The sequence below is a fragment of the Myotis daubentonii genome, chromosome 3, assembly GCF_963259705.1.
Source record: "Myotis daubentonii chromosome 3, mMyoDau2.1, whole genome shotgun sequence".
In the NCBI taxonomy this organism is placed as follows: Eukaryota; Metazoa; Chordata; class Mammalia; order Chiroptera; family Vespertilionidae; genus Myotis; species Myotis daubentonii.
In genome coordinates, this window is record NC_081842.1 from 65,717,513 (window position 1) to 65,744,607 (window position 27,095).

At 41.6% G+C, this 27,095-nt stretch overlaps 1 protein-coding gene across 5 annotated transcripts in view; it reads left to right on the forward strand.

The window, feature by feature from the left end:
* The window catches only part of ZBTB20 (zinc finger and BTB domain containing 20), a 919,384-nt gene that overhangs the window by 150,236 nt on the left and 742,053 nt on the right, over positions 1 to 27,095 (forward strand). The window lies entirely within an intron of this gene.

A 27,095-nucleotide genomic window follows, 5' to 3' on the forward strand; every position in this document is an offset into this window, starting at 1 on the left:
TATGAAGTCAATTGATCTAGTTTAGAAGTCGCTTGACAATTTCAGTATAGTGCTAACTTTTCTCCCCTCCAGATTGTCTGATTTTTGTCCTTTGAGCTGAAGTCAAATTAGAGTTAGTTGGATGTAAGCAATTTACTCATTTATATTTCACCTATCCTACCTAAATATTTTGTAAGTACTGCCACAAGGAAAGAAAAATTTAACTTTTCCCAATGCTTTTGTTTGTGATGTCTATTTAGATAGCAATTTAAATCCATTTTTCTCCTTGGCAGAAGAAACAATTTGAGATGGATTAATTTTGAACCTAAATATTTTGTTGATGAATCATTAATGATCTTATTCAGGGGTTGTATTTGAAATAAAAAGATAATTATAATGCACCAAAAGAAATGACTGTATTTTAAACAAAATAAAGGCTAAGAATTGCCTGGGTTATAATGAACTGAATTATGTAATATGGAGTGCCATGGGGCATTTAGTGCATACCCTAAATGTTTATTAGTTTTTCAAGCAGAAAATATTCATGCTCTATATACAATAAAAACATGTTACAGATTTACTAGAAATCAAAATGGTAACAATGTTAACATTAGATTCATGAAAAATTAGAGGATATCTTAGTAGCTTATTCATTGTTTTAGTCTTCATGTGTCTAGAAACATTTCTTTCATATAAAAGTTATACAAAGTTAATGTACTGAGAGTGGAAATGGAATTTGAAGGAATGTGAATTAGAGTCTGGACATATACTGAATACAAGTCGAAGATGTTTGAGGAACATTTTTTGGAAGAAAGTGCAATCTCTTTCTACTAAGGACTAGGCATTCAAAAGCAACAGGAAGAGTCAATGTGGTAATATAAAATTGCAAAAAAATTCTGGTCGGACAGAAAGTTCTGAAGAAGTGGCAATGAGGCAGTAAAAGGAAAAACTGAGCACATAAGAAAATGCAAAGAGGGGTTAGAAATAATTAGAGAAGAAATAAAATGCCTCAACAAAAATGGGAATAACAAAAATTCAGGGGATTTCAATACAGAGCAGTCTAGCTGACAGAAAAGAATTTTAAAATCGTATGTGCAACAAGCAGATAACATGATTGGAAATGAAATACTTGCTTTTTCCGGTAAGAGTTGCAGGGCAAGATATTCCTAAGCAGCACAACTCTGCACTAGAATTAGTTGCACGTTCTCAAAAGTATTTTGAAGTAAAAAGCTGAAAGCCAAATGGCTTCAGCCACCTGAAGCACCCCAAGTCTTACGTAATACATTGCCTTTAGTGTTTTATGGCTTATACAAGAAAGACAGATTATATTTTAAAATTGATATGTGTGTGAGCATGGTTTTGCTACACCTATGGATTACCAAAAGTAATACCAATAACAATCAACAGAGTCAACTCAGTCTCAGTATTAAAAAACAAAACAAAACCCTTAAAAATGTTTTGTTAAATCTTAAGAAAGTGGTTTCAATGACAAAGGTTTCAGATCTTTGCAAATGGTAATGACTTCGGAGACATAATGACAAACTCTATATTCAGGTCTAGACAGATTTAGATAAATAATGACCCACTAGTTGATGGCAGCCATAGTCTTTAACTTTGAGTAAAAGGATCTTAAAAGCAATTCAACTAAGAAACGTTTTCTTTCCTTTTTCTTTTTAAAACATTTAATTGTTTTTTTGAGGGTGATAAAGAAAAGATGAAATGTAGAGACTTCATCTTATATTATACTCACTAGAGTCCTGGTGCACAAATTCATGCACCAGTGGGGTCTCTCGGCCTGGCCTGCGGGGTCAGGCCAAAACCAGCTCTCTGACATCCCCCGAGGGGTCCTGGATTGTGAGAGGGCGTAGGCCAGGCCGAGGGACCCCACCAGTGCATGATTGGGGCCATGGAGAGACTTGGGAGGTTGGCCAGCCAGGGAGGGACCATGGGAGGGCTCCAGGGCATGTACAGGCCATCTCCCTCAGTCTTAATTGGCTGGACCCCAGCAGCAAGATAACCTACCTGTCAGAATGTATGCCCCCTGGTGGTAGTGCGCATTATAGCGGCTGGTCGACAGGTTAGCTGTCTGCCCCCTAGTGGTCAGTGCACATCATAGCTAGTGGTTGAGCAGCCTTAATGTATCATTAACATATTACACTTTGATTGGTTAAACGGCTAACTGGATGGGGGGACACTTAGCATATTAGGCTTTTATTATATAGGACTAGGGGCCCGGTGCACGAAATTCGTGCACTGGGTGTGTGTGGGGAGGGGAGTGTCCCTCAGCCCAGCCTGCCCCCTCTCACATACTGGGAGCCCTCAGGCGTTGACCCCCATCACCCTCCGATCGCCTGATCGGCCCCTTGCCCAGGCCTGACGCCTCCGCCAGAGGTGTCAGGCTTGGACAGGGGACCCCCATCTCCCCCTGATCACTGGCTCTGGCCCCCGCCCAGGCCTGAGGCCTCTGGCCCAGGAATCATGCCTGGGCAGGGACCCCCATCTCCCTCTGATCGCTTGCTCCACCCCCCACCCCCAAACCTGACGCCTCTGACCCAGGCTTCAGGCCTGGGCAAGGGGACCATCATATCCCCCCAATCGCCGGCCCCACCCCCCGCCCAGGCCTGATGCCTCGGCCAGAGGAGTTGACCCTCATCACCCTCCGATCACCAATCACCGGATCGACCCCTTGCCCAGGCCTGAGGCCTCCGGCAGAGGTGTCAGGCCTGGGCAGGGGACCCCCAGCTCCCCGCGGTTGCAGGCTCCGCCCCTGCCCAGGCCTAACGCCTCTGGCCTAGGCGTCCGGCTCGGGCAGCGGGGACCCGCAGCTGCAGCGGCCCCGTGATTGTGGGCTCCGCTTTAGGCCCAGGCAAGGGACCCCTAGCTCCTGGGACTGCCAGCTTCAACCGTGCCCAGCTCCCATCGCTGGCTCCACCCCTACTTCCTGCTATCACTGGCCAGGGCGGCAAAGGCGCCTGATTCTCTGATCATGGCTGGGGGGCAGGGCAAAGGCGGCCCCAGGGCCGCCTTTGCCCTGCCCCCCGGCTCTTAGCTCCCCCCTGCGTTTCCGATCCCACTGTCAGTGGCAGGGGGCTTCTTCCTGCTTTCCCTTTCGCCTCCCTGCATTGTGCCTACATATGCAAATTAACCTCCATCTTGTTGGTAGTTAATTTGCATATAGCCCTGATTAGCCAATGAAAAGGGTATCGTCGTACGCCAATTACCATTTTTCTCTTTTATTAGATAGGATTATATTCCCTCTGATGCTTTACACATAACTCTGTTTTGCATTTTTATGTTTATGTTTCTTTAAGTAAACATATTTTATATCCTATATAATAAAGTAGTAATATGCAAATTACCCCTCACGCCCTCACAAGATGGCTGCCTATGACAAGGCTGGCAGAGGGGTTAGTGAGGGACAACCAAATGACTGAACAAGCAGTCTGCATGGAGCGACCAGGGCAGCAGGGGGGTTAGTGAGGGACGACCAAACGACTGAACAAGCAGGCTGCGTGTGGCGACCAAGCCGACCGGGGGAGGGGGGGGCGCAGTTGGAGGCGATTAGGCTGACAGAGAAGGCAGTGACAGGCAACTAGGGCAGTGTGTGTGGGGTGGAAGTTGGGGGTGACTTGGCCGGTAGGGGAGCCAGTTAAGGGTGACCAGGCAGGCAGGCCGGTGAGTGATTAGGAGCCAATCAGTGGTCCAGGATTGTGAGAGGGATGTCCAACTTCCGAGGATGTCCGCAGGGATCGGGCCTAAACCAGCAGTTGGACATCCCCCAAGGGGTCCCAGGGGAGAATGCAGGCTGGGCTGAGGGGACCCCCCACCCTGTGCATGAATTTTGTGCACCAGGCCTCTAGTGTTATCTATACACCTATATATATATCACATATATATGGGTACACATATATATAGGTATGGGGTATATATATATGTACTATTTCCATATGTATATGGATGTGGATGCATATATACATATATATGTGTGTGTATATATATATATATATATATATATATATATATATACACATACACACACACACACACATAAATGCATATTCTCTTCCATTTAGGCTCATGTAGTCTTTTAAAACATTCACTGAAATAATAATTTTGGGTGGATTGGGTTTACATTAAGTAGTTTTATTACAAACTAGAGGCCCAGTACATGGATTCCTGCACTGGTGGGGTCCTTTGGCATGACCTATGGGGATTGGCTGAAACTTGCAGTCCTATATCCCTTGAGGGATGTAGTAGTGCCAAAGTGGCAGGCAGCCAGGGAGGAGCCTGAGCCCAGGCCCGGCGCCACGCTGCTCCTATTCATCCAGGTTATGCTGCGCCTGCCACTGCCACTGCTCGGTAGGCTCCCTGCCACTCCACTGAGGTCTCCGTGCACCTGTCCTAGGGCAATACTGGTGTGCCCATGACCAAGAAGGGGCTGTGGGCTAGCGCCACGTCAGTCCCGATGCTGGTCCGATTCCGGTCCTGGTCCAGTTGGGTGAGGGGCGCGCAGGGGGAGTGTCCACGGGAGAGGCTCATGCTGCCGCAGCTGTGCTCACCAGCCATGAGTCCGGTATCTGGCGCCCGTTGGTCAGTTGAGCGATGCTCCCGCTACAGGAGCGCACTGACCACCAGGGGCCAGCTCCTGTGTCTAGTGTCTGCCCCCTGGTGGTCAGTGTGCATCATAGCTACCAGTCGACCTGTTGCTTAGGCTTTTATATATATTTGTGTGTGTGTGTGTGTGTGTGTGTGTGTGTGTGTGTATATAAGACTTCCCTTTTATTAACCCCTTGCGGTCATTTATCTACTCTCAGCCACTAAACCTTTTTTACCGTTCCAGTCATATGTCTGCTCCCAGCCACCACAGCAAGGAACCGTACGAATCTTAACTCTATTCATTCATGTATCAGTTCATAATTTCTCTGAAAGCTTTTAAGTGTCTAAGCGACCTTGTCATGAACCAAAACATTGCCCCGACAAATCGGAGATATCGAAACTCAATATAAACAAATGCGGTCGTTCCACACTCGCCATGCAAAACACTGTGGCGAGTCAGTCGCCTTTTGAGAGTGAAGAAATCGACAAGTTTCGGAGATACTTCACAGAATTTCAAATAAAGCTTTACAAATTACATTTAACTGTAATTAGGCATTCTCGCTTTTTAATATATTTCAAAATAATACTACAAAATGACAAAAAGGAAGTTACCAAAAGAAGTGTACTGCGAATCTGAAAGTAACGATGAAGAGTTTTATTTTGGCACCTTGAATACTGACTCTGACGTAGAAAGTGATAACGTTTGTAGTGATTCTATTAGTAGTGATGTAGTTCCAAAAAAGAATTAATAAATCTTCTTTATCCTTCATAATCTTGCATGTTATGTATCACTCCTCTTTCAATGGAAATTAATTCCGACCAGTATGACACCCATGTCCAAATTTAATACGACCGCAAAGGGTTAAATGAAAGCTTCTTTTAATTCTAGAATGAGGCAGAACATTATTGCTACTGTATAACTTTGTATGGTTGGATGTCCTATTGGTTCTAGATCTCTTAGTTGAAAAATTTACAGGCTGTTAGATGGAGTTAAGGGCAAGATGCAGTCATGGACTGCAGGTTTTTATCCCTTCATTATTTCTATAGTTTGTACTTTACATTAATGGAAAATTTTTATCTTGTGACAAGAGTCAACTTATTATATTGTTTGCTATTTGATTTTCCCCTCATATTTTGAATTAATTTTGAGTTTTTTAAAGGCTATTCTTTATCTATTCTTTACCTGCATAATGGCTTGGATGGGTACATAGAACTTGACGTTTGAATTTTAGATATACTCATCTTAATTTCTCATTGAAATTAGGGATAAACCTAAGCAAGGACAAAAGCAGCCTCTTATCTACTAAAAAATCACTATCACTATCATTTTCTAACAATCTTACTGTAAAGATGGGGACAGTATATTTATATTTTCAGTGTTTTGTATATATTGTACTTATGTGTACATTCACACATACAGGGAAAGTTTGTTTGTAAAATATATAAACCAACAAACAAAATTGAAACAGACTTATAAACACAGAGAGTGGACTGGTATTTGCCAGAATGGAGGGAAGGTGAGGGGTTGAGTGAAAAAGGTGAGGGGATTAAGAAGTAAAAATTGGTAGTTACAAAATAGTCATGGAGATGAAAAGTACAGCATAGGGAATATAGTCAAAATTATGATAACTATCTCTGGTGCCAGATGGGTACTGGAAATATCTGAGGGAACACTTTGAAAGTATATGATTGTCTAACCACTATGCTGTACACCTGAAATTAATACAATCTTATATTGAGTGTAAACTGTAATTGAAAAATAAAATTTAAAGTTCTTTTAGAAATACTATACTTATGCAGCATGAAAATATCCTATCTAATAAAAGAGAAACATGGTAATTAGCGTATGACCGCTACCCTTCCCATTGGCTAATCAGGGCGATATGCAAATTAACTGCCAGCCAAGATGGTGGCCAGCAGCCAGGTAGCTTAAAACGAACATGAGGCTTGCTTGCTTCAGTGACGGAGGACTCCAACGTTCCCTGCCTGCTGCTGCAGGCCTCTGAGCTGCAACTCTAAGCAACTATGTTACAAATATAGAAGCTAAACAAAACCCCAGAAACTTGCTTTAGTCAGCGGGCTTCAGCCAGCAGGATCGCAACATTGTTTCAAATACAGAAGGTAAACAAAGGCCAGAAACCTGTTTTCAGCAGAGGAGGCCTAAGAGCTAGAGCCAAGCCTCAAAGCTAAAGCTGGCCCAGAATAAAAAAACAAATTTAAAAAAGAAAAAAAGGAGTGATTGGGAGCTTCAGTCACCCGCCAGCCTGAAAACAGCCCTCAGCCCATCAGCCAGACTGGCCAGGCACCCCAGTGGGGACCCCCACCCTGAAGGGTGTGTGACCAGCTGCAAACAGCCATCATCCCCTCACCCAGGCTGGCCAGGCACCCCAGTGGGGACCCCCACCCTGATCCGGGACACCCTTCAGGGCAAACCAGCTGGCCCCCACCCGTGCACCAAGCCTCTATCCCAGGGGTGGGCAAACTTTTTGACTCGAGGGCCACAATGGGTTCTTAAACTGGACCGGAGGGCTGGAACAAAAGCATGGATGGAGTGTTTGTGTGAACTAATATAAATTCAAAGTAAACATCATTACATAAAAGGGTAGGGTCTTTTTTTTTTTTAGTTTTATTCATTTCAAACAGGCCGGATCCGGCCCGTGGGCCGTAGTTTGCCCACGGCTGCTCTATCCTATATAGTAAAAGGGTAATATGCCCCCCAGCACCGGGATCAGCGGAGCCGCGAGGCCTCCCAGCACCGGGATCAGTGTGACAGGGGGCAGCGCCCAAACCCCCTGATCGCCCTGCGGCTCTGTGTGTGACGGGGGGCGGGGCCACAACCTCCCTATCGGCCCTGCTCTGTTCGTGACAGGAGAAGGTGCCCCACCCCCCTGATCAGCCCTGCTCTGTGCCTGATAGGGGGGAGCTCACCAACCCCCTGATCGCCCTGCGGCTCTGTGTGTGACAGGGTGCGGTGCCCCAAACCCCTGATCGGCCCTGCTCTGTGTGTGACAGGGTCCAGCGCCCCAACCTCCTCCACCACCCCACCCCCCACGGGCCCTGCTCTGTGTGTGAAGGGGTAGAGCCATAACCTCCCCATTGGCCCTGCCCTGAGTGTGACAGTGGCGGCGCCCCAACCCCCTGATCGGCCCTGCTCTGTGGGTGATAGAGGGCGATGCCCCAACCGCCCCCTACGGGCCTTGCTCTGTGTGTGACGGGGTAGAGCCATAACCTCCCCATCGGCCCTGCCCTGAGTGTGACAGGATGCGGCTCCCCAACCCCCTGATCCGTCCTGCTCTGTTTGTGACGGGGTGGTGCCCCAACTCCCCTATCGGCCCTACTCTGTGAGTGACAGGGGGGAGCTCCCCAATCCCCTGATGGGCCCTGCTGTGTGCGTGACAGGGGGGGGCTCCCCAACCCCCTGATCAACCCTGCTCTGTGCGTGACAGGGTACGGAGCCCCAACCTCCCTGATGGGCCCTGCTCTGTGAGTGACAGGGGGGAGCTCCCCAACCCCCTGATTGGCCCTGCACTTTGTGTGACAGGAGGTGCCGCCACAACCTGCCCATCGACCCTGCCTTGAGTGTGACAGGGGGCAGTGCCCCAACCCCCCAATCGGCCCTACCCTGAGGATGGCATTGCAACCTCCTGATCCGCCCTGCTCTGTGCATGACAGGGGCGGCGCCCCAACTCCCCAATCAGCCCTGCTCTGAGCCCGACCAAGGGCTGCACCTAGGGATTGGGCCTGCCCTCTGCCACCCGGGAGCAGGCCTAAGCCAGCAGTTCGTTATCTCCTGAGGGATCCCAGACTACAAAAGGGCACAGGCCGGGCTGAGGGACCCTCCGCTTCCCCCGAGTGCACATATTTTTGTGCACCGGGCCTCTAGTTATTAAATAAAGCTTTTGGGTTACAAAGCTGTTATGTACATTGATGTTCTATAGTGCAGAAATTTGTTTAAAAATTTTAATACAATTAATTCACTTGAGTCACTGTCCAAACATGAATCCCTATTAAAATAAACATATTTAGATTTGATGTTCTATACAAATTGAGATTTCTAAAAAAGATAATACCATTATATTTGTGTTCTGTCATGAAGAAGTTCTGCTTTTACAATTCATTCTATTCTCCTCCATACTCAAAAAAGTCACCATCACGTAACTGGTGTATTCTAACAGTAGAAAGTTGGTATCCTCATCTAATTAAATATTACCTTATAATACTTTACACATTTGCATGGAGAATGCTGTTCTCATAAAGAATATTAAATTTGAGTAGAGACATTTTGAAACTGGCTAGATTTTCAGTCCCCAGCATATATGCAATTTATACACTAGTATGCTTATTCAGTAATTCATTCCATTTTGAAACCTTTTTTTTTTTCCTGAATAATAGCAGTATTTTTGGTCATTAGGGCACATTGTTCAAAGTATTTTGAATAAAACTTAAGAGACATTTGTCACAAAGGTTAGAATCTGTCCACATAATAACTCAAGTGATCTCCATCTTTAAAAACCAAATTTATGGAAATTTAGGATTTGCCAAAGAGATAAATTAAGGAATGATGGTTTGATACATAGAAGAATTATGGTTTGCAAAATATTTTAAAAGTGTAACTTGTATACAAATTTGATTTATACCTATTTAATATATAAAAACAATCAACTTCATATTCTGAAACATTTAAAAAAACACAAATGCAACTGGCTATTATGGAATGGATTTCTATGCATCCGGATGAGTATTATTCTTTGCAAAGTAGTCACCTTGGGAGATATTTCTTCATTTAAATAGTATAGCTATTGTTCTAAACATTCTGCTATATTGGAGTTGCCTTCAGAACCAATGACATATCCTTTTGAGTATTTTCATTGACAACTACCCTTTAATTTGATTTGATTTTTAGAAAAAGTCAAGAATAATTTAGAGTAATGTTTACCAAATAGAAAGAAGTGTGCCCTTGCCAGTTTGGCCCAGTGGATAAAAGGAAAGGCCCCAGGTTCGATTCCTCTCAAGGGCATATGCCTGGGTTGCAGGCTCAATCTCCAGAGTGGGCAGTGCAGGAGGGAGCCCATCAATAATTCTCTCACATCAATGATGTTTCTGTCTCTCTCTCCCTCTCCCTCTCTGAAATCAATAAAAATATATTTAAAAGAAAAAGAAAGAAGTGTGTTGCCATAGCAAAATCTGGCCTATTCTGACTGGTACAGTTCTCTCAATACCTTATCTTCATTTCCTCACCTCCAACTCTGCAACCTACTCCACTTTAGTGCCCTTTGCCCTATCCACTTCATCCAGACAACTGTTTTTAAGTTTATTGCCTATTTTGGATGATCACAAGGGCATTTATTTTTTACAGTTGTCCATCTGAATTTGCTAGTATCCTAAACAATAAATTAAGACTAATCTTGAAATAATATGTTAGTTCTATTTTTAAATTTTTTAGGAACATCCATATGGTTTTTCATAGTGGCTGCACCAATTTACAATCTCACAACAGTGCACAGGGTTTCCTTTTCTTTGTATTCTTGCCAACCCTTGTTATTTATTCACTTATTTATAATAGCCATTCTGAAAGGTGTGAGGTGATATCTTATTGTGGTTTTTGATTTGCATTGCTGCTATAATTAGTGATGTTGAACATCTTTTCATGTGTCTGCTGGCCATCTGTATATCATCTTTACATGAAGCAAATAAAAATACTAACTTGAAAGATATTTACTTTGCTATGTTCATTGAGGCATTATTTAATACAATAGCCATGATAAGGAACTAACTTAAATGTCCATCAATAGATGAGTGGATAAAGAAGACAATTTTATTCAGTAATAAAATATTGAAATCTCAACATTTTTGCAAACGTGGCTGGACTAGAGGGTATTATGCTGTCTACAACAGACCCACCCCAGAAAAGGGACTCACACAGACTGAAAGTGAATGGATGGAAAAATATTTTTCAGGCAAATGGAAATGAAAAAAAAAAGCTGGGGTCGCAATAATTATATCTGACAAAATACACCTCAAAGTGAAGACCATAGCAAGAGATAAGGAAGGCATTTCATAATATTAAAGGGATCAATACAACAAGAGGATATAACTCTGATAAATATATATGCACCCAATGCATGAGCACCCAAACACACACACACACACACACACACACACACACACACACACACACAAAACAAAACAACAAAACTTCTGGAAGATATCAATAGAGAGATCCACAGCAATATAATCATAGTAGGGGACTTGAATACCCCACTGACATCACTGGATAAATCCTCTAGATAAAAAATCACTAAAGAAACAGCAATCTAAATGACTCACTAGATCAGATGAACTTAATCAACATCTTCAGAATATTTCACCCCGAAGCTACAGAATATATATTCTTCTCAAGTGCACATGGGACATTTTCAAATTACCACATATTGTTAAGCAGGCAAAGTCTCTTCAAATTCAAGAAGATTGAAATCATATCAAGCATCTTCTCAGACCACAATGGCATAAATTAGAAATCAACTACAATAAAAACACTAAAAAATATCAAACACTTGGAGGCTAAATAACATGTTATTAAACAATGATTGTGTTACCAAAGAGATCAAAGAAGAAATAAAAAAAATCACGGAAACAAAAGACAATGAAAACACAACCATCCAAAATTTATGGGACACAGTGAAAGCAGTCCTGAGAGGGAAGTTCGTAGCAGTACATGTCTACCTCAAAAAAACAAGAAAAACTGGTAATAAATTATCTAACTCTACAACTTAAAAAACTAGAAAGAGAGCAACAAGATAAGCCCAGAGTGAGAAAAAGGAAGGAAATAGTAAAGATCAGAGTGGAAATAAATAACATAGAGACCAAAAAAAAAAAAAAATACAAAAGATCAATGAAACCAAGAGCTGGTTCTTTGAAAGGATAAACAAGATTGATGAACCTCTAGCCAGGCTCACCAAGAAGCATAGAGAGAGGACCCAAATAAACAAAATCAGAAATGAAAGAGGTGAAGTAACAACAGAACCCACAGAAATGCAAAGAATTGTAAAAAAATACTATGAACAACTCTATTGCAACAAACTGGACAACCTAGATGAAATGGACCTATTCCTAGAAAAATACAATCTTCCAAAACTCAATCAGGAAGAATAAAAAAATTTGAATAGGTTGATAACTATGGAGGAAATTGGAGCAGTAATCAAAAAACTTCCAGCAAACAAACGCCCTGGTCTGGATGGCTTCATAGGGGAGTTTTACCAAACATTCAAAGAAGTACTAAAACTTATCCCAGACTGTTCCAGAAAATTCAAGAGGAGGTACACTTCCAAGCTCTTTCTATGAAGCCAGCATTACGCTAATCCCCAAACAGATAAAGACAATACAAAGATAGAGAATTACAGGCCAATATCCCTGATGAACATAGATGCTAAAATCCTCAACGAAGTTTTAGCAAATTGGATCCAGCATTACATTAGAAAGATCATACAACTTGATCAAGTGGGACTGATTCTGGGAATTCAAGGCTGGTACAATATCTGCAAATTAATAAACGTGATACATCATATAAACAAATTGAGAGACAAAATCACATAATCATATCAGTTGATGCAGAAAAAGCATTTGACAATATCCAACACCCTTTCTTGATAAAATCAGCAGTGTGGCAATAGAGGCATCATACCTCAACATATATAAAGCCTTGTATGCCAAACCTACAGCCAACATACTCAATGGGCAAAAAGTAAAACCATTTCTCCAAAGAACAGGAACAAGACAGGGATGCCCACTCTCACCACTTCTGCTCCATTTAGTAATGGAAGTGCTAGCCATAGAGATCAGACAAGAAGCATCGAAATTGGAAAAGAAGAGGTAAAACTGTCATTATTCACAGATGACATGATATTGTACATAACAAACCCTAAGGACTCCATCAAAAAACTACTAGACTTAATAAATGAATTTGGCAATATAGCAGGATACAAAATTAACACCCAGAAATCTAAGGCTTTTTTATACACCAACTAGAGACCCAGTGAACAGAATTCGTGTACTCGGGGTGGTCCCTCAGCCAGGCCTGCGCCCACTTGCAGTCCAGAAGCTCTCAGGGGAAGTCCAACTGATGACCAGCAGTCAGACATCCTTAGCGCTGCCACAGAGGCGGGAGGGCCTCCTGCAACCTCTTCTGCACTTGTCGGCTGTGAGCCTGGTTTCTAGCTGAATGGCGCTCTCCCCCTGTGGGAGCGCACTGACCACCAGGGGGCAGCTCCTGCATTGAGTGTCTGCCCCTTGGTGGTCAGTGCACGTCATAGTGACCAGTCTTTCTGCAATTCAGTCGATTTGTATATTAGCTTTTATTATATAGGACTAGAGGCCCGGTGCATGAATTTTGTGCACTGGGGGGTGGGGGGGTTGTCCCTCTGCCCAGCCTGCACCCTCTCCAATCTGGTACCCCTTGGGAGATGTCTGACTGCCAGGGGATGTCCACAGGGATCGGGCCTAAACCAGCAGTCGGACATCCCTCTCACCATCCGGGACTGCTGGCTCCCAACCGCTCACCTGCCTGCCAGCCTTATTACCCCCTAACCATTCCCCTGCCAGCCTGATTGACACCTAACTGCTCCCCTGCTGGCCCATTTGCTCCCAACTGCCTTCCCCTACCAGCCCGATTGCCTCCAACTGTCCTCCCCTGCCTGCCTGGTCACACCAACTGCCCTCCTCTGCTGGCCTGGTCGCCTCCAACTTGCCCTTCTCTGCCGGCCTGGTTGCCCCCAACTGCCCTCCCCTGCTCTCCTGGTCACCCCTAATTGCCCTCCCCTGCCGGCCGTCTTGTGGCTGTGGGCGCCACCATCTTTGAGGGTGGGGCAGTCAATTAGCATATTCCCTCCTTATTGGCTGTGGGCGCTGCCTTCTTTGAGGGTGGGACAGTCAATTAGCATATTCCCTCCTTATTGGCTGTGGGTATTGCCATCTTTTGTGATGGCACGAGGGTCAATTAGCATATTTCCTCTTTATTAGATAGGATAATGAACTCACAGAAATAGGTACAAACAAAAAACAAAGCAATCCCTATTACCATTGCATCAAAAAAAATATTAAGATATCTAGAAATAAACTTAACTAAGGAGTCAAAGACCTGTACTTGGAAAACTACAGGACATTGAAAAAAGAGATAGAGGAAGACATAAACAAATGGAAGAATATACCATGTTTAAGGATTGGTAGAATCAACATCATTAAAATGTCCATACTACCCAAAGCAATCTATATATTTAATGCAATCCCCATTAAAATACTAACGACATATTTCACAGACCTGGAACAAAACTCTGCAAAGATTTATATGAAACCAAAAAGACCCTGAATAGCCACAGCAGTCTGTAGAAAGAAGAACAAAGTTGGAGGGATCTCAATACCAGAATCAAGCTGTACTACAAAGACACTGTTGTGAAAACTGCCTCATACTGGCACAGGAACAAACACAAAGGAGGCAAGAGCATTCAATGGAGTCATGACAGTGTCTTCAGTAAGTGGTGTGGGAAAATTGGATAGATACATGCAAAAAAATGAAGCTACACCACCAACTTACACCATACACAAAAACAAACTCAAAATAGATGAGACTTAAATGTAAGACAGGAAACCGGAAAGACCTTTGAAGGCTCCATAGACAGCAGAATATCAGGCATATTTCATAGAAATATCTTTATCAATATATTTCCTAGGGCAATGGAAACTAAGGAGAAATTAAACAAATGGGACTACATTAAAATAAAAAGCTTCTGCATAGCAAAAGAAGCCATCAAACAAAAAAACAAGAAAGACCACTGCATGGGAGAACATATTTGCCAATTATCTGATAAGGTCCTAATTTCCAAAATTTATAGGGAACTCATACATCTTAACAAAAGGGAGATAAACAATCCAATCAAAAAATTGGCAAAGGATCTAAATAGACACTTTTTGAAATAGGACACACAGAAGGCTGAGAGACATATGAAAACATGCTCGAAGTCACTAATCATCTGAGAGATGAAAATCAAAACAATGAGGTACCATCTCACACCTGTCAGAATAGCTATCATCAACAAACCAACAACAATGAGTGCTGGGGAGGATGTGGAGAAAAAGGAACCCTCTTTCACTGCTGGTGGGAATGCAGATTCGTGCAGCCACTGTGGAAAACAGTATGACGTTTCCTCAAAAAATTAAAAATGGAACTGCCATTTGACCTAGTAATTCCACTTCTAGTAATATGTCCCAAGAAATCAGAAACACCAATCATAAAGGATATATGCACCCCTATGTTCATAGCAGCACAACTTACAATAGCTAAGATTTAGAAACAGCCTAAGTACCCATCAGCAGATGAGTGGATTAAAAAAACAGTGGTACATCTATACAATGGAATACTATGCTGCTGTAAAAAAGAAATAACTCTTACTATTCACAACAGCATGGATCACTTGGAGAGCATTATACTAAGTGAAACAAGCCAGTTGGAGAAAGATAAATATCACATGATCTCACTCATTTGTGGAATATAATGATCAACATAAACTGATGAACAAAAATAGAACCAGAGACAGAGAAGCAATGAACAGACTGTCCAACCTATGAGGGAAGGTGGGGCGAGGGGGTAAGAGATCAACCAAAGGATTTGTATGTATGCATGTAAGCATAACCACTGGACACAGACACTAGGCGGGGTGAGGGCATGTGCTGGAGAGTCAGGATGGCTGGGGAAAGGTCAATGGGGAAAAAGGAGACACATGTAATACTATATTTAACACTTTCAAAAATAAAGAATTTAAAAAAGAATTAAGCCATGGTATGTAAGGTACAGCCAGATAATCTATCTATCTATCGATCTGTCTATCTATTTACTATCTATCTATCTATCTATCTATCTATCTATCTATCTATCTATCATCATCTAAAAGCCTAACTGACCCAACGACCCAACGACCAGTCAATACGATGCACACTGACCACCAGGGGGCAGATGCTCAGTGCAGGAGCTTCCCCCTGGTGGTCAGTGCACTCCCACAGTAGGAGCACTGCTCAGCTGAGCGACGGGCAACAGATGCCGGGTTCATGGCTGGTAAGAGCCACTGCAGCAGCACAAGCCTCTCCCACCTCCATGGCAGTGCTACCGAGCTGTGGCAGCTGCAGGTGCAGTGGGGACTGGATGATCTGGAGTGGCTTGGTGCCCAGCCTGGGCTCAGGCTCCTCCCAGGCTGCCAGCTGATTTGCGTACTACTACCTCCCTCTAGGGATATCGGACTGTTGGTTTCAGCCTGATCCCAGGCCTGCGGGGATTAGACTGTAGCTGGCAGTCCGACATCCCCTGAGGGGTCCCTGATTGCGAGAGAGCGCAGGCTAGGCTGAGGACCCTACCAGTGCAAGAAATTGGGAAACCGGGTCTCTAGGTTAGTCAATAATATCATAATAACTTTGTATGGTGACAGGTGACAGATGATTTCTAGACGTGCCATAGTGTTTACATCATAAGGTATCTAAATTATATTAGTTTGTACACCTAAATCTAATATAATATTGCATGTCACCTATATTTTAGTATAATTTTTTAAAAAGTGACTAAGTTTGGAAATAGGTCTATATCTTGCAATGGGCCAGACATTTGTGTGGTTTGTGATAGCACTAAATGAATAAACGTTATGTTTTGATGTTATTTTCAACAAATAAAATGGGCAAGTAATTATATTTCTAAGGCAGAAGATAAAAAATGCTTATATCCCATTTCTGCTGAGAAATTTTCCAGAGTTACTAAATAAAAGCAAACATTTGTGATTTAGGGTGGAGCTAAGGAAATAGAGGTCTTTGCACTGAAATTTCTTTTCTTTCAGTGTTAGACTACTCCCAGCTGATAGTTTAATGATTCTAAATGGAAACTGTGGAAAAGCAGGTCTAACAGTAACCAGATGTTTTTGGATTTAGAATGGTATGCTAAAAGTAGCAGCCTGTATAAAGCTTTTGAAAACTTACAATCTTTGCCATTTCTTGTTTTCTTTTATAAAGTATTTCAAAAATATCATAAGGTCCAGAGTTAATATAAATACCAAACATCCATCCCTCATTTTAAGAATGTTAGCATTTACTATATTTGCTTAAGAAAATTCTTAAGAAATTAATCTTTACATTCTCCTTGTGTTCTATTTCTCTATTTTCCCCCCAGAGATAGCCACTCTCTCAAGGTTAATATATATGCATTCAGTCCATACTTTTAATAATTTTTACATTTTTTATGCACATTTTGTCCATGAACACTTGGTGTAGTTTTGTATAATCAAAAAGTTATATGAATCATATCTCAACTTAATGCCATGGTTTCCAATCTAGGTCCCAAGGTGCTTCTGGAGTGCACAGTTAACTCCCAGGTGCTGTGGGTTGTTTTAACATATTCTAGAAGAACATGGCAATAGTCAACATCTGTCATATGCCAGGTCAACCACTGGCTAGTGATATTTCACAGTCTCCACATTTAATTTTAGTACCTTCTTCTTCATGGTGTCATGTCTTTGAGAAGCTGGATTTTTGGCAGTTGCTATCATAGAAAGCAGTTACTGTGGGACAATCAGTAAATGACAGGAAATAAGGGTGGCCTGGTCCAATCTAATTTTCAGGTTTGAGAAATTTCATCATGCTCAATAGGCACACAGATTCCAATAATAAGTAATTTAAGAATCTATATATATATATATAAAACCCTAATATGCAAATAGACCAAACAGCAGAACAACCAAACAACCAGTTGCTATGACTTGCGCTGACCACCAGGTGGCGCACGTAGAACATGGTGGGCATTGGCCGTGGCGGGATGGTGGAGCAGGTGAGCTGGGGCACCAGTTGCTGTCATCACTGTGAGCCTCTGGTGGTTACTGAAAATTTGTTGCTCCCATGCACCGGGTCCCACCTGGCTCTCACACCTGCTGCCTGTGCCAGCCCCGCTCACACCCGCTGCTGGTGCCCGAGCCGCTGCTTGCACCCACTGCTGGCACCGGTCCTGATCACTCGGCGCCATCAGTAGGTGCTAATGGCGGCTGTGGGTCCTGATCACCCCTGAGGGCTTCTCCACCTCCCCCTGCTCCTGAGGGGTGATCATGGCAGCAGCCGCTGCTTGCACCCACAGGCGACACCAGCCTCGCTTGCACCTGCTGCTGATGCTGGCCTCAATTGCCCTACTCCTCAGTGGGTGTGAGCGAGGCTGGAGCCTTCAGTGCATGGGAGCACCAGAGGCAGGAGCAGGGCTGCTGCCAGACAGGGTACCGGGAGCCGTGATGGGAGGGGTTGGGCCGGAGGGCAGAGGATGGGCCAAGACCCACCCCTGTGCCCACCACAGCCTTGTAGCCCACAATTCCTTTCAAGATGCATGAATTAGTGCACTGGGCCTCTAGTGATTATATAAGAATGGAATGAAAATATTTCCATTGAACATATGTTTATTAATCCTATATAATAAAGAGGTTGTATGGAAATTGACCGTCACACCCTGACACAAAGATGACCGCCCCTATGTGGTCAAAGATGGCCACCCCCATGTGGCCACAAGATGGCCACCACAAGATGGCCAGCAGAGGAGGGCAGTTGTGGGTGATCAGGTTTTCAGGGGAGGGCAGTTGGGGGGGACCAGTCCTGCAGGGGCTGGCAGTTATGGGGGGACCAGTCCTGCAGGGGAGGGCAGTTGGGGGCGATCAGGCCAGCAGGGAAGTAGTTAGGTGTCGATCAGGCTGGCAGAGGAGTGGTTAGGGGGTGATCAGGCTGGCAGGCAGAAGCAGTTAGGGGCAATCAGGCAGGCAGGCAGGCAGGCGAGTGGTTGGAAGCCAGCATTCCGGATTGTGAGAGGGATGTTCGACTGCTGGTTTAGGCCCGATCCCTATGGCGTCGGACATCCCCTGAGGAGTCCCCAATTGGAGAGGGTGCAGGCTGGGCTGAGGGACACCTCCCCCTCCCTCAGTGCATGAATTTCATGTACCAGGCCTCTAGTTTTTATATAATTACCAAGTTTCTGGGACATAAAAATTTATTGAGTTGTTAGAACTAAACTACTCAATAAGTGGATCTGTTCAGTACTCTTTAGGCTACATTTGGTGTGAAAACTAGGGACTTTATAAAAAAAAGTACTAATGAGATGCTGGAAGCTCTTGTGAACTGAGAAATTTTGTGTCATTCTGGAACATATTTTAGTTTCACTTGCATTGTGCTCATTCATAGTTATCTATGTCAGTTCCTTCAGACCCAAGGCATTTTAGCCGCTGTATATAGTGCTGTTTATTATTTCATTGTATGACTGAGCCTCAATTTGTCCATTTCTTATTGATGTATGTTTGTGTTTCTTCCCTCGTCTTCACTTCACACCCCTCACCTTCACTCTCTTCTTTATACCCTCTCTCCCTTCCTCTCTTCTTTCCTTTAACTCTTCCCTCCCTCCCTCCCTCCCTCCCTCCCTCCCTCCCTCCCTCCCTCCCTCCCTCCCTCCCTCCCTTCCTTCCTTCCTTCCTTCCTTCCTTCCTTCCTTCCTTCCTTCCTTCTTTCATAAAAAAGAGCAGTAAAAGCATTTCTGTTTGCTGCTTTTGTTTCATTTCTTTTGAGTAAAGTTGAGCTTCTGTTCATATTTTTATTGGCCAATCAGATTTTATTTTCTCTTAATTTTTTGGATTATATTCCCAGCAGTTTAAAAATTATAATGTTTATGCTTTTTCTTATTGATTTGTTGTAGCTTGTTATATATACTGGTTAGAAATGCTTCATTGATTATGTATATTGCAAATATCTACTCAGTCTCTTTGTCCTTGTATCCATGTTTATAGTGTTTTGTGTTTTATTTTATTTTGTTTTCCTTATATTGGGAGAACAATAGTTTTTCTAATTTAATTTCTAAATATGGCATGTATCATGATGTATTTTCTGGTGTTGAATGAATCTTATATTCCTGATATAAATTCTCTGTAATTATTATGGATTTAATATGCACACACGCATTGCTTTATTTGTCTTGCTCTTATTTAGAATTTTGCATCTAAGTTCTGTTTTTTCTTTTTTTAATTATATATATTGGGTTGTCATTGGTTAATAAAATTATATGTGTTTCAAGTGTATAATTCTGTAATACATCATTTGTATATTGCATTGAGTTTTATCATCCCAAAGCAAATCTTTTTCTGTAACAGTATCTTTGACCCCCTTTCCCCATTGTTACCCACCTCTTCCCTCTAGTATCCACCATACTGTTGTCTGTGTCTATGAGTTTTTGTTTGTTTTTCTCCTTTGTTCATTTGTTGTTTTCAGTTTTATGTCCCACATATGTGTGAAGTCATATGGTTCTTGATTTTCTCTGAGACTTATTTCACTTTGCACGATATTTTCAAGATCCATCCATATTGTTACAAATGGTAATATTTCATCTTTTCTTATGGCTGAATAGCATTCCAGTGTGTGTGTGTGTGTGTGTGTGTGTGTGTGTGTGTGTGTGTGTGAGATATCTTCTCTATCCAGTTATCTATTGAGGGATACTTTGGTTGTTTCTGTAGCTTTGCCCACTGCAATGAATATAGGGTGCGTATATCTTTGTGAATAAGTGTTTTCAAAAATTTTAGGTAAATACCCAGAAGAGGGGCTGCTGTTTCAAACTGTATTCTCAATTTATTGAGGAACCTTCAAACCAACCAAAAAGTAAAAGCCCAGAACTAGATGATTTCACTAGTGAATTATACCCAACAGTCAAAGAAGATTTAATATCAGACCTTCTCAAACACTTCCAAAAAATTGAAGAGGCAATACTTCCTTACACATTTTATGAAGCCAACATAACTCTACCAAAACCCGGCAAGGATAACACAAAAAAGGAAAACTACAGACCAATATCTCTGATGAATACAGATGCAAAAATCCTAAAAAAATACTAGCAAATCGAATACAATAATACATTAAAAAATAATACATCATGATCAAATGGGGCTCATTCAAGGGTCACATCGATGCTTCAACATATGCAAATCAATCAATGTAACACATCACATTAACAAAATAAAAATCATATGATCATTGATAGATGCAGGAAAATCATTTGAAAATATACAATGTCCATTTATGATTAAATCACTCAATAAAATGGGTACAGAAGGAAAGTACCTTAACATAATAAAGACCACATATGACAACCCCTCAGCTAATATCATATTCAATGGTGAAAACTCAAAGCTTTTCCTCTAAGATGAGGAACAAGAGAAGGGCGCTCACTCTCATCACTGTTATTCAGCATAGTACTGTAAGTCCTAGCCAGAACTGTAAGGCAAGAGAAATATTTAAAGGATTTCAAACTGGGAATGAAGAAGTAAAATTGTCATTTTTTGCATCTATGTTCTTAAAACAAGATTGTATATACTTGTCCTTTCTCATGCTCTCTAGTTTTAGTATCAAGTTTGCTATCAATCATTGATCATAAAGTTATTCATTTTCCATTTTTTATTGTATTGATTTTTTATGTTATACTTTTCTAGGAAATTGCCCACTTTATTTGAGTTTGTAAGTTGATTGACATTTAGTTGTTTAGTATATTCTCTTATGATATTTAATGTGTCTTCTATCTTTAGAGATTCATTCTTTTCACTCCTGAAGTATTTAATTAGTGCCCTTTTTGCTCAATATTTAAAAAGTAATAATAATTTGATCAATATAGACTTTATTGTTAGGTTGAATATTGGCAATTTCATATGGTTTAATCTAACATTTTGTTTGTCTTTTAAAAAGACCAATTTTGTCTGTTGAACAACCAGTTTTGGCTCTCTGTTGTATATTCATTTTATACCACTGACTTTTCTTCTAATCTTATTAATTTCCTTCTCCCTTTTTTTGCCTTTTTCTGATATTATTTTTAACTTGCTAAATTAGATTCTCAACTAATTAATTTTACAACTTTTTTTTAAATATATTCTATTGATTTTCCACAGAGAGGAAGGGAGAGAGACAGAGAGCCAGAAACATCGATGAGAGAGAAACATCGATCAGCTGCCTCCTGCACATCTCCCACTGGGGATGTGCCCGCAACCCAGGTACATGCCCTTGACCGGAATCGAACCTGGGACCTTCCAGTCCGCAGGCTGACGCTCTATCCACTGAGCCAAACCGGTTCTGGCAATTTTACAACTTTTTAACATCTAATATATTCATTAAGGCCATAAAATTTCCACTAACTACCATTTTAGCTGTATCCCACAGGCTTTAATATATAATGTCTTTATTGTTGTGTCTTCATTTAATACTCCCATTATGATTTTTTCTTTGATTCATGTATTATTTATAAACTTTTTTGTTTGTTTTTTACTTTCCATATATATAGGGATTTAAAATCCATCTTGTGGTCCTAATTTCTGATCTTATTGCATTGTAGTCAGATAACATTTTTTGTATGATATAAATTCTTTGGTGTCTGTTGAGACTTCTTTTAATGGATCAATAATGTTGAATTTTATAAATTCTACATTAGGGTTGGAAAAAACATGAAATTCTTGAAATTCTTGAGATGAAAGTTCTATATTTCAGTTAGTTCAGAATTATTAATTATATTGAATAAATATTCTGTGTCTTTACTCATTTTTTAGTAAAAATTGAAGTATCTTCTGAAGATGTTGTTGAAGTATCTTCTGCTTCATGATTTACTCCTTTACTTTGTTTATTGTTCTACTGGAATTTTACCTTCTCAGGGAAACTTTCTGTCAACATTCCATCTAAAGTTTCTGCTTCTCCATATCATCTCCCTCTTTTCCCTTATTCTGCTTTTTCTGTGACATTTATTAGTACTGGACATTATATTTTTAATATATTTGTGTATGTTCATTCTCTTCCTTACAAGAACATAAACTTGCTGAAGACAGGAACTGTGTTTTATTCACTACTGTATCTTCTAAAATAGTGCCTACCTAAACAGGCACTTAGTATGTCGTTGTGGAATGAACGAACAAAATAATTGCAATTTTCAGTTGAAGGAGGTTGTTTTCTATGAGTGTTTTGTGTGTTCTTCCAAAGGGATTTAGCATTTCTTTCTGTCCTATGACCCAATCTTTGCCCATAAGAATTTAAGGAAATCCTGATCATTTGGGGTTAAATTTTAAATTTGGATTTTATATTCCCAAAATATAATGTAAATGCTGATTTCTAAGGTGCCCATGGAGCATATCTGGGTTTCATATTTTTGTGTGTGACTTTTTACCACCCTGAGCCCTAAGAATAATTCAGGTTTTCATACTACTTCTCCATGCTAATCTATAGAATTATTCTCAATCTTATGGGTAGGACATCCATTAATAAGCATGTCTCAGTTGTAATAAGCTCCGCCCATCTTACTGGCTTTAGGTATTGTCTGTTGTCTATACATTGCTGCTAATACTCTATACATCATCCCACATATCTAGGTATGCATGAGTACAATGCCCTAGGGCCGTGGTCAGCAAACTGCGGCTCACGAGCCACATGCAGCTCTTTGGCCCCTTGAGTGTGGCTCTTCCTAAGCCTTAGGAGTACCCTAATTAAGTTAATAACAATGTACCTACCTATATAGTTTAAGTTTAAAAAATGTGGCTCTCAAAAGAAATTTCAATCATTGTACTGTTGATATTTGGCTCTGTTGACTAATGAGTTTGCCGACCACTGCCCTAGGGCCCAACAAGTCTTCAGCCCCACCCTTGGCTCTAGATTTAAGTTCTCTCCTGACACTCAGAGATATTCCTTTCCAGCTTTCATTCTAACTTGGTTCAGTGAGTTGAACTATCAAAATTGTCCTAAATGTCTTGAGTATTTGAATTGAAAAAGATAAAATATGCCAAATTCACTGTAATTATTAGCATTTTACAATAACTTGTCTTTACTTCTAGTAGGTCATCCATTAGGATTTTTATAGTTTATTTATAGCACGGCAGTCCCCCTATAGAAGATGCACAATAAGTATGTTAATGTATTTAGTACTTGAATTGGATTTTATTGCCCTAATACTTCAATAGCTGATATACTTCTATACTGTCATATTAACATTCACATGTTATTTTTTTCAAAGAAAATATCCTTTAAGTTAACAGTTCACATCATGCAGTGAGTATTTCTGTGTGTGTGTGTGTGTGTGTGTGTGTGTGTGTGTGTGTGTGGTATGAAGGAGGGAGAGGGAGAGAAAGAGAGAGGTTAAGAGTTTAGGTGGAGAGACTATTATAGAGAAAAAGATAGTTTAGGAAAAGAGAAGAGAGATAGGGAGAGCATAAGGTGGATGAGATTGCATTGATAAGATACTTGTACCTAAACAAGACAAATCTTTGGCAAGGTTGGTTTAATTCTTTTCAGTGAGGCAGGTAACTGTAGCAGAAGCAGATAAATTATTCTAATTCCTTCTCATTCCAGTCTGTTCTCCCCTTCAACTCCTTGGCCCTGACTTCTTTTCATATGAATCTCAACTGGTGCTTTTTGCTGATACCTGAGTGAAGTTGAGAGGTTTGCATTTATACTCAATTTTTGGCACTTGATGATTTGTGCTGTACTCATGACTACAGGGGAAAATTGGTTCCTCTGAGTACAGAATAAGTGACTGACTGCTTGTTTGTATGTGAAAGCTTCTATTCTATTATGTGATATTAACAGAACTCAGGATCAGCAACCGGTGTTGTTTTGGAATGGCTTTTTTTCAATGTTCTCAATACAGAGCAAGAAAATAGGTGAAAAGGGTATTCAGATTTCACGAGTGAACCATGAACACTTCATCCTGTTTTGTAAACATTGCAGTTTTTTTTATTCTCCTTCATATCAGGAGAGAGAAAGAATTTTCCCAATTATTTTTTAATGAATCAGTTACTATTAGAGCTTTTGAAAATGTTATTCTTCAGATAGATTCAACAAGCTCACTCCAATTGTGTAATTTCTTGGTAAGCTTTCCACATTCATCTGACCTGGGAAGGTCAGGCATTTTATGACCTCAAAAAGCCTGATCCTTGTTTTGTACAGACAATTACCTAAATGTTCCCATTATTTAGAATGGCTATTTCAACTCTCTCAAGGTTTAATTTTACTAGGATTCTCAAATGTTTTCATTTATTGAATACTAAATCCAATTGAAGTGGCTTTTATAAGAGTATCTAAAATCTTATATTTTCTCATTTTATTTTAAAACTAGAGGCCTGGTGCATGAAAATTCATGCACAGGGTTGGGGGTAGTCCCTCAGCCCAGACTGCCCCCTCTCACAGTCCGGGAGCCCTCAGGGGCAGGAGGACACCCCGTGATTAGGGGAAGGCGACACCCCCATCACACCTCTGCTGCTGCCACTGCCAGCAGTGCAAGCCTCGGCCAGCCCTAGTTACCTGAGCCTCTGGCCAGCCCTGGGTGGCTGGGGGCTGAGGGGACTGGGGGATTCTGAGGGCACTGGGCACCACCATCTTGTGGCTGTGGGTGCCGCCATCTTTGAGGGCGTGACAGTCAATTAGCATATTCCCTCCTATTGGCTGTGGGCACCGCCATCTTTGAGGGTGGGGCAGTCAATTAGCATATCCCCTCCTTATTGGCTGTGGGCACCGCCATCTTTGCGATGGCATAAGGGTCAATTAGCATGTTCCCTCTTTATTAGATAGGATTTGTGTAAGTACCGTGCGCTAACCGATTGCGCCACTGGAGCTCCAGATAGGATTTGTGGTTGTATGACATGCTGATGTAACTTAATGTTAAACTTTACATTTAAATATTATAGTTTTAGTGTGTTTGCAAAAGCCTAATTGAGGCTAAAAAAATAATTTGACACCATAGGCTCTAGAGATTTATGTAGCCAGAACAGATAGAGCAGAATTGAGTGTCAGAAAAGTAGAGTACAGCTTATTGGTTATCACAAATAGAAGGGCTGATTACTTAATGAAAGCTGGTTGGCAATAGAATCCTATCTAATAAAGATGTAATATGCAAATTAACCATCATCCAACACACAAGATGGCCAGCAGGGGAGGGCTGTTGGGGGCAACCAGGCCAGCAGGGGAGGGCAGTTGTGGGCAACCAGGCCTGCAGGGGAGGGCAGTTGTGGGCAACCAGGCCTGCAGGGGAGGGCAGTTGGGGGCAACCAGGCCTGCAGGGGAGGGCAGTTAGGGGTGACCGGGCCAGCAGGGGAGGGCAGTTGGGGATGATCAGGCTTTCAGGGGAGGATAGTTAGGGGTGACTGGGCCAGCAGGGGAGGGCATTTAGGGGCAATTGGGCTGGCAGGGGAGCAATTAGGTGTCGATCAGGCTGGCAGGGGAGTGGTTAGGGGGTGATCAGGCTGGCAGGCAGAAGCAGTGAGCAGCAATCAGGCAGTCAAGCAGGCGAGCAGTTAGGAGCCTGCAGTCCTGGATTGTGAGAGGGATATCTGACTGCCCGTGTAGGCCCGATCCCACCGGGGTCCCTCGAGGGATCCCAGATTGGAGAGGGTGCAGGCTGGGCTGAGGGACACACACCACCCCCTTCTCCCCCCATGCATGAATTTTATGCACCGGGCCTCTAGTTTATTATACTATAAGTTGGAGAATAGAAAATGAAAAACACGTCTCATGACAACATGGATGAATGTACTGTTATTTAGAATTTTCACCAGCCAGGTTTTAATTTAATTTTTTATCTATTTTGGTGTTGGAATACAATTTTTAGAAGCATGAAATTAGTTTAAAATAGGTGAAAATAGTTATCAACTAGAATCCGATAAAGGAGTATTTAGTACTTTGGGTTATATGAAGATATATTCTAATTGGGAAATTTAGAAGATAAAAGATTTGAAGAACATTTTTATAATAGATGTAATGAAATGTAACTTAAAATGGCCTGACAACATTTTCAATAAAACACTGGAAGAAAAATCAGTAAACATTATGAAGACAAAGAAATCATGAATAACGAACAGGATGAGTTTATTACAAACAAATTATGTCTGACAAAATTAATAGTTGTTTAAAATAGAATTGCAGAATTAGTATGGAAAAAGGGAATGTACTTTTTAAGCTTCAACCTAGTATTTCTAGTAGCATTTTAAAAAATAATTTTAAAACAGGGATACACATAATCTGATAGATTGAATAATTATGGAAAGAAGATGCATCTACATAAGGCCAAATGTAATACCCAAAATATCCCAAAATTGATTGCAGGATTGGATGGCAGCACCAAGGGTGATCTCACGGGTTTGGATCTTCCATAATTTTCATCAATCCCTCAATCCTTGTACAATTTATGTGAAAGCAACATGCATATCATGCAAAGGAAGTTCTAACATAAGTTCGGCTAGCACCCCTTCTAATCAAATTTTGTTTCTAAGTCTCCCATATTGAAATTTTGTAGACTTCACTAGTGGGTTTAGGTCAATAAATATTCCACTCTCTCTCTCTCTCTCTCTCTCTCTTTATCCTATCTAATAAAAGAGAAACATGGTAATTGGTGTACGACCGCTACCCTTCCCATTGGCTAATCAGGGTGATATGCAAATTAACTGCCAGCCAAGATGGCGGCGGACAGCCAGGTA